Raw genomic sequence first — 9,064 nt, forward strand, 5'->3', positions numbered from 1 at the left:
CTGTTACTGCTCTCTGTGGGAGGTGTTCCCCTGCATCCTGTGCCAGATGGACCTCAAATACCACCAAATCCCAACAGCCCAGTTTGATGTGTTCTGCACAATGGTAATGAACAGGCCCATGCTTATTGGACAAGAAATCAAAAAGATTGGTCTGCTCGAGCCCAGGCTGGTTTTGAAAGAATTAGACCAGACAGCTTTTCTTTAGGATCAGACATTTCCTTCCAAATCACTGGGAGACAGCAGAAAGGGGATCTCAATGCCCCATGTCAATAATCGCCCTTTGGACCAGCGCAATGTCTGAAGTAATCTCAGCCCATGAGCTGAAATGTCTCCTCTAGACGAATTGCAACAGGTAGTTGCAAATAATGTGGATATTTTTAGGCAAAAGCAATTGTCATCAAACCTAAAATCACCAAGGCAATACAGCAAGTGCTAAATTGTGGCTTCAGCATGGAATAGCTGATCTTTATTGAAAGGCAAAAGCTTTAAGAAAACTGGGTGGACCACATGACAAGCACTGCAGCCAGTGCTGGCTGTCACCTAACAGGTAGGATTTTCAGTCACACAACAGTTTAACCGATAAACTGGAAACACTGAAATCTAAACTAGGCAGGAAAACTCACAATCTAAAGCTCTTTGAAGTCTCTCCAGCTTCAGACAAACTTAATGCCTTTGTTAGAAGGTGAAGGAGGACTAACAGCCCAGCGCCTCCCGGATGGGCACAGGATTTTACCATTCCTCCAGCTTGGCCCAGTCCTACAAATTTCCTTGCCCTTCCTCCTTGTTTTCAGCAGAATGCCTTCTCCTTTGCAGCACCTCAGCATCTGGTCCAGCCCAAAGGCACATCTCTGCTTTATCAGTTCAGCACCTCTTTTCACATTTCACTTGAAAATGCACACGCCAGATAAGGAGAAATTTCTTCCAGATGTCAGGAACTGAACATGAACGCATCCTCGTACAGAGAGGTGGTATTATGTGATGGGAACACTGTGGGATAATTAAAAATGGAAAAAAGTCTTCTTTTAGAGGTCAGTGTTTAACTTCCAACAAGACATTTTAAGTATTTCATGTCTCCACAGTATTCCTTACTCTAACTGTGCCATCCAGAATCTGTCTAAAGGAAGTAAGTCTTGAGAACGTTTCAGAAAGATGGTCTATGTATTGAATAATGATGAGTTACAAAAATGATAAAGACAAATCTCCCTTAAATCCAGCTTGGTCCTAGAGTCTGTCCTGTCCAGCTCAAAAGAAGTGCCTCGCCCCCAGAAGCTTCCCCTAAGGGACCTTGGTGCACCTCACCTTGAGAGACATCAGCTCAGCGCCCCCGCCTCTGGGTGGAGGAGCAAAGAGGCATCCTCTGTGTTGTGGCTACAAACTCCAAGTTACACGTATTGCATTTTCTAGACATAAGGCATGTTTACTCAGCTCCTTGCCACCACAACTTTCCTCGTACAATGGGAACAAAACAAATGGACCACTTGTTCTAAAATCCAAGTGTAGTAAATGCACGTGACTGAATGATTGCTGCCATAGTAGTGGTTTATGACTTACTACATTTAGATTGGTTCTTTGTAGCTGCGTGAATATATATTATTCTGCTTCATATGAGAGTAAGTCTGGTTCTGATTAGGCTTGCAGAGAGCTGTCAGAAAGTCAGACTCAAGCAAATAAGCCCCTGTAGGTTCACTTGGAAAAGCCCATAAAATGTCTGCTGTTCATTTAAATTAGACTCAGAAAGAAACACAAACCTGAAAGCTGCCAGTGTTTATATATTTGATTAAGAATTTTTTTTCTTGGGGGGCAGAGGAGGCTGGGAGAGGAGTTGTACTGGGAATGAGCCTAGTCAGAGAGCAGCCTTGGGCCCAGACCCTCACTCCTGCACACAAAGCAAAGGAAAAACAGGCTTATGCAGGCACCCTGAGCTATAGCATAGCCATAAGAAATCCTTCCCTTGAACCAAAGCCCAGCAGCGGAGGAGGAGCACAGCCACTCTGCGGTCATTTCTGACAGCACCAGGTTGTGGCAGCAGCTAAACAAGTTCTGAGAATACTTTCCTGTACACGGCTTGCTTAATTGCAGTTTTCCTACACATCTGTGAACCTCAGTTGAAGAAATCTTCCTGGGCTGCAATCCCGGTGGCAGGGCACGATGGCTTGTGACACCTGAGCTCCTCCAGGACTAGCTCAGGTCTCCCCACGGGGCTGCCATGCCCAGAGTACGGCCCCTGGCCCACACACGGATGCCCCTACGTGCAGTAGCATGTCGCCCTGCTCAGAATGGGTATGCTGAACAGCCTCTTTAGCCTGTAGTGTGCCTTTATTTTCTTAAGGCTTAAATATCCACACTTTAGCTGTCAAGGGGTGAGGTCTTGCACCCCCAGCTGGGATGATAACATTGATGTCACCTCCAGCTCTCACGCCATGCTGTCTGAAATGCTGCTTACAATTGGTTTACTTAGGAGGCATCACCTGAACCCCCCGCCTCTGCTGCTTCTGGGACGAGCAGGCTGGCTGCTCCCGGCCCCTCTCCCTTCTGTGCACGCACATGTGCATCCTCCGCTCTCCCACACCCCGGCTCACACATTCTCCTTGTGAAAATAATAGGCTCAAAATTCCCCTCCTTTGCCTGCCTGCCTCATCTGGGTCCCGCAGGTTCCAGCACGTCCCCTCCCCATGCGTGGATCCACGGGTGTTCTCCAGAGCCTTCCTCCAGGCGCCTGCCTGCATGCCTCCCCCCACAGCCACATCTCTCAGGTTTTGGGGGCCCATCTTCTACTGCTGGACTACTGTAAGCCCAGCACTGCTTCCCAAAGCCTCTGGCTGCATGTTTTTTCCCTTGGGGATCCACCTGCCCCCTGCACGCATGTGCACAGGTGGGTCTTGTCTGCTGTTCTCACTGCTTTCTCAACATGCTTCTGGCCTCCCCAGCCTCTGCGGTCCCTGGGCGAAGGGCCCCTGCGACCTCAGCCAGCTGCCTGTCCCCAGCTCTCAGGTTAAGTGCACTCTGTCCCCGCGCTGCTGGCACAGACAACCTGGGCTTGAGGCTGGCGCTTCATGGGACAGAAAGGACAGACTTCCTCGGGGTTTTGGCATCATGACTGCTAATTACTGAACAAGCCGAGAAATAAGTAGTTCTAACCATGACTTGAAGGCCCTGCACACATGTGTCTTCAACTACTCTGGATCAGCAAATTAAGCCCCCAGCAAAGAATTGGTACCTTGGACCCCAGAGGAAGAGATTTTCTCTTTCCTTTCTCTTCAGTTGTCTGCTCATCCACCCAGATGCTTATAGAGATGTCGTAGCTGCTGCATCTAAGCAACCAGAACAAAGCACCTTGATGCCCACCGCAGCATCCTGAGGACAGTTTGGAAGTCTCTCGGTATTGAAACTTTCTATTAATTATTCTTATGGCAGCTACAGGAAGGTGGTAAAGCACTGACCTGACCAGTAGGGCAAGCGATGGGTGCTGCCTGCATTTTAATCAGAACCTCTCCTTCCTACCATACCAGGGTCAGGCTGCATTTGGCTGAAGACAGACGTGCTAATTGTAGGAAGCAGTTAATAGGCACAAAAAATTACCTGTATCTTATCCAGCGCTGGCATTTTATTGTTGCCAAAGATGGAGTCTTTTCAGAATTTTGTTTCAATTAGAAGGAACTGGTGCCAAAACCAATTTATCTCAGGCAACTTTCACCATTCGTTGAAGTCTTCATTTATCTGATATTATATATATTTTTTTAACCTGGCCTTGTAATAATTATAAGAACAGCCTGTCTATTCAGGTTCTGAGAAGTCTCCTAGAGAGCAGCTGGGGAGAAGAGCTTGCCTGGCGAAAAACCTGTCCTTGGCTCAACCAAATCTCCCAAGCAGCTCTGGCCCCTGCATGCACTCCATGGTAATGGAGGGAACGAGGAGGCTACCTTTAAGCCTGTTCAAAAATACGGGAAAAGTCAATGATTACCTGCAGGAACGCTTTAAGGCCCACCCATTTCAGGGGTGACTTAGGGAGGCTCTCTAGGTAGAGGCAATCTTCCTTTTGATGCTATTCCCTCTAATCCTCCCGCCCTGCCTGCCTTTCTTGCTCATAGGAACTTGTGCATGTAAACGCTCATCCAGCTGCCTAGGTTGTTTTTATTTATACTAGGTGGCAGAGCTGTTTGAACTGCACAATGCTCAAGCACAGATAGCAATTGATGCTGTGCAATGGGAAGGTGGACGGGTCCACAGCCACCTCACAATGGTAACAGTAAAATTGCATCTGCTCATCTGCATTCGCAGACACATCACCTGCAAAATTACCTGCAAAATCACATTACCTGCTTGCTGCACAAGCAGAGGTAAGGAACTGTCCCTGCCCCAAAGATTTTAGTCCACAAGAGGCAAGGAGCTGTACAGTAGGTGAAATGTGGAGGAAGAACCACGGGGACAATAACTACCTCCTGTGGGTAGGCAGAGACTTAGCTACATTAACAGGATATTGCAGTAAGAATGGGAGCCCTGTAGACGCTGCCTGCTTGGCTATTACCGGTTGCACGGTTCAGACATGAAGTGGTGGCATCAGTCATCCCCAGCCTGGGGAAAGTCCCATCCAACAAAGAAACAGACTTCAAAGCTCTAGATGGTCCAGGACTTGCAGAGAAAGAGCACAAATCCAGAAGCATCACAGAAAATACTTTCACAAGGATATCTGAATCTGTGACAAGTGCCATACGCATATTGTGGAGATGGCCATGATGGCCCTCGGTAAATTTAAAAGATGGACAAACATGACTGAGAAAAAAAAAGCGTTTCTTAAGATGTGAGCACCACAACATTGATCAATCAAAAGGCAAGGAGTTAGGTGACATAAAATACTGCAATCTTATTTTAAGCTCTTGCTGCAAACCATCAGGTACACACATTACATTCTTTTCATGAGGAATTCCTAGTATTTCATTCTGTTAATACTGACAGAGACCTTCTGTCTGTTGAATGGTACCCTATATTTCACAAGTTTGTAGTGACGCTCTGCATTGATTTCTTCTCTTGACAAAGTCCATATAAGCAGAGCAAGGCATCACCCTGTAGTAGTTTTTAGTAATAGAGGAACACACCATGATGCATTATGGCATCTGCAGATACCACTGCCACGATATGTGTGCAAACGGGTATCCAAAGTTCAGAATCTAAAATAATGCCACCCATATGAAAAGCATTCAGAGATGGAAAATCAAAAGCCCACAAAAAAGTGTGTGGATGAAATGATGTTCTAGGAGAAAAAAAAGACTCATCAGTTTGAAACAACTGAGGATAATAAAGCTTATTAATTGATCACGGATGCTGAGCCACTTCCCACAGAGATGATACAATGGCACAGTGAAATGGATAGATATACAGCACAAAGCTCCTGTCAGGACTCATCCTGAATACTGCACACCATTTCTAGTCATCTGTGCTCAAGAAAGATGGATTGGAACAGCAATATACCCAGGGCCACCCAAATAGGATAATCAAAGGAATGAAGAGACTCTTTCTTCAGAGGAGATAGAGAGATTTAGCAATTTTAGCCTAGAGAAACAAAACCTAGAGAAGAGAAGAGATGATTGCTCTCATCAGTAGAGCAAATACCAAAGGAGGGAACAAGGACTTCTGAAGATAAAGAATGATTCTGGCAGAAGAACAGACACATAGCCTGGAAGTGAATAACTTTGGGCTGGGAATCAGAAGAAAATTTCCAAGTATTGGAAAAGTGAAATTCTAGAACAACGCTGCAACAAGAGGTAGAGGGTGGTGCAAAACAAACTTGTTTTTTAAACGGCAATTAATAAGATTAAGAACGTGATTATGCAAAGCAGTTGCTGTGACAGCAGGGCTCCTTCCAGCTCCATCCTGATGGTTCAGGAAATGTGATTGTCCCCATCTTTGATTAGAAAATCAACAGAAGGTGCAGCTAAATGCAGGGAGTATGCTTCTGGTTCAGGGACTTTGCAAAGTTTATCAGGAAAATACTTCTTTCAGTCATAGACAGAGGGAGTAGTGGAGCAACTTGCTAGCCAGCCATGACAACTAAACAATTGCTCAAAATATAACAATTTGCAGGCTGACATTTTTTTTAACTAGATAAGAACTAGAAATAATAAATTATGGACAAATGTTAAAAGTAGTTAATTTTCAATGTGATTTTCAGCTTGGGGTTTGTTTAGGGTTTTTTAAGTCAAAGTTCTCTGAGAAGAATATGACCAGGTAAATACCATTCACTTTAGAGCACCATATTAATTTTGAAAAACTGACTCCAAAAAACCCTAAATCCACAACAGTTTCTCCAGTAATGGCTTGACAGCGATGCTCACCTCATCACCCAGACGTCAAGACTTTTCACATCCCTATCAGGCAGCAACCTCTCACAAATCAATCGGCAAGCTAATTTTCCATTTGACACCAGTTGATACTGCTCAGATCTGTAACATTTATTTGCAAACCTCACTTTGGCAATGAGCTTTCGAAACTGCAGTTGAAGCCAAACCTGCTTTTTCTGTGCATAAGGCAATAGTGCCATCTTCTGGGAAATACTCTGCTTCGTGCCTTATGGTGGGCAAAGGAGCTTGGAGCCCTTCTCCACACAAATATCTCAAGAAAAATAGATATTATTTTTGTTTGGGTTTGGTTTTCTTAAGTTGGCTCCCTCAGGTTAGCACGTAAATTTTAATCTAAAACACCCACTTGCCTTTTCTGGGCACTGTGGTAAGGTTTTGCAAGGTTTTTGCTCTGCTCCGAGGTGCTCTCCTATAAACCACAGCCCCAGCACCCTGCTCGGGCAGAGCCCAGGGGAGACCCTGGGCAGGAGGGCACCCGCCGAGCTCCACCTGACGCTGCCTGCCAGCAGAGCGATGCTACACCACGTCCTCCAGCAAGACCAGCCTCGCTGGGCAAGCACGTGCCATGAGTCCTCAGGTCTGCTGCACACATGCTACACACAGAGTTGCAAGTCACATCTCAATTTTCAGTCCATTTTATCTGGCTTTGTGCCTCTCTACCTTTTTCCTTCGGCCTCTGCAAAGCCAAACCAAAACCAGCACTTCACATACCAGGGAGTACTGGGAACCTTTTTACATTTAAGATGTCCACCTTGCAGAGGTGGATTCATCAGTTTCTTCCATGAGCAGCGGAAGAAGCGTGCCAGGAACAAGGCCCTTTCTTCCAGCAGGCTCCACGTGCCTGGCTCCCCGGTGAAGAAGGGAACAGATTAACCCAAATCGGCTCCCTTTCCCACAAAGCGGGTGTTAACCAGAAGCTAGCTGCCTGCTTCAGACTCCAGCCTTTTCTGCAAGGCTGCTTCTCCGATTGCCATGCTGCTCTGCTGTGACTCCTCAAAGGTTTTAAGGGCTCTCCCACCAAAATTGCAGCAGGCTGTAACCCCATCTGGGCTCTTGTAAGCTTCTTAGTAAGCAAATAAAGGTAAACCCCACTACAGGTGGGTTTTTTGTAGATCTCTTATAAAAGCAGTGAGTTCTGGAGCCATCCCATATATATCAACTGGAAAAGGAATTAAATAGGACCCTGTACACAGCAACTTTCCTTTTACAGCCTGCATTCAGTGGTTCAAGACATGCTCAAGAATTAATCTCAGGCTGGTGCTTCTGTGGTGCTGTTCAGCATTGCCAGTGAAGCCAAGCATCAAGAAAAACAGTAAAATATTACCTTAATTTATCATTTGTATGCTCTTGCCAGTATTACAAAATTGGTATTTGTACTTTATAATACCCGTATTATAAAATGAGAAGAAACTGTCACACTGATCTTCCTCTATGAGGTTCTAGACTGTTTCCCTGAACTGTTATACATGTCATGTAAGACAAACACACACTTCCAAGCTTAAAATTCCTGTGATGAACAATATCACAATTTTCAATAAATTGCGCCAGTATTGTTACAGCATTATCAACAAAAAAGACCTCAAGCTTACAGAGAACAGTTATCACGTGGAGGTTTGGCATCAGACGCCTGTTTGCAATAACTGCAACTGAGATCTGGTTTAATGTGGTTTAAGCTAAATTCAAAGCAGATCAGGTGTTGTTAGTGTAAGATATAAAGACCTTGGGCTTGGTATTTTATTAATTCCCTAACAAAATAACCAATTTACAATACAGTTTTGAGGTACTGATTTAAAACATGCTGTTTATTCAGGCTAATTGAAATGGACATACTATTTAGATTGCAGTTAGTCATTCCTGAAATTCCAATCTGGGTGAGAAAAACATGGTACTAACTAGTATTAATCAACTGAAAATGGTTAAATTCAAAATTTCATATGCATTTCATTGATTTATTAGCTGATGAATTTGAAGACAGTACTTCGTTTAAACCACAAGCTCTTCAGGTTGAGCAAGACACCACACACTGACTGGAAAAAAAACAAAACACCTAATTGTATTTCTACATTAAAAGAGCTGGCACAGCTCTGTCTGTGTCTGGTTTTAGTTGGGCAGATTCCTGCCAAGCATTTAGAATAATCAAGTTTTCTTTTCTGAGCAAAGGTGCGATGTTCAGAATCAAGTTGAAGCCAGCAGCAGTGCACCTGGGGGGGACTTTGCACTGAACCAGCTGGTACTTCGCATGGCCTGATGTAAGCAACTCACCTCAGCCTGAACAGTAATCACTCACTTACCTGCAGCATGTGAAGTGCTTGTAAAGAAGAAAACATTCAATTTCTGATCAACACATAAAACCATAAGGCATGCGTAAATGTTTGCAAAAAGGAAGGCTTTCTACCCAACATGCGCTACACGCAGTATTAGAATATGAACATGTTACCCTGAAAGCAGTCATAAAGCTTAGCCCTAAGAAACAGAGAAGAAAGCTGATAAAATAGTCCTTCAGATTTTCTGAATGTTACATTTAGGTGACAAGAGATTCTGATCAATCTTTGTTGTAAGCTATTTAACATAACTGCATATTCTAATATTTTAAAAAATTGTATAGTCATTTTATGCAATAAATTTTGTGTGATTTTTCTAAACTGCAAAGTTTCACCTTACTTTTTTCATTAACAAAGTACCCGAGAATCACACTGTACCAGAAAATAGAC

This window comes from Falco biarmicus, chromosome 1 (assembly GCF_023638135.1).
Source record: "Falco biarmicus isolate bFalBia1 chromosome 1, bFalBia1.pri, whole genome shotgun sequence".
Lineage (NCBI taxonomy): Eukaryota > Metazoa > Chordata > Aves > Falconiformes > Falconidae > Falco > Falco biarmicus.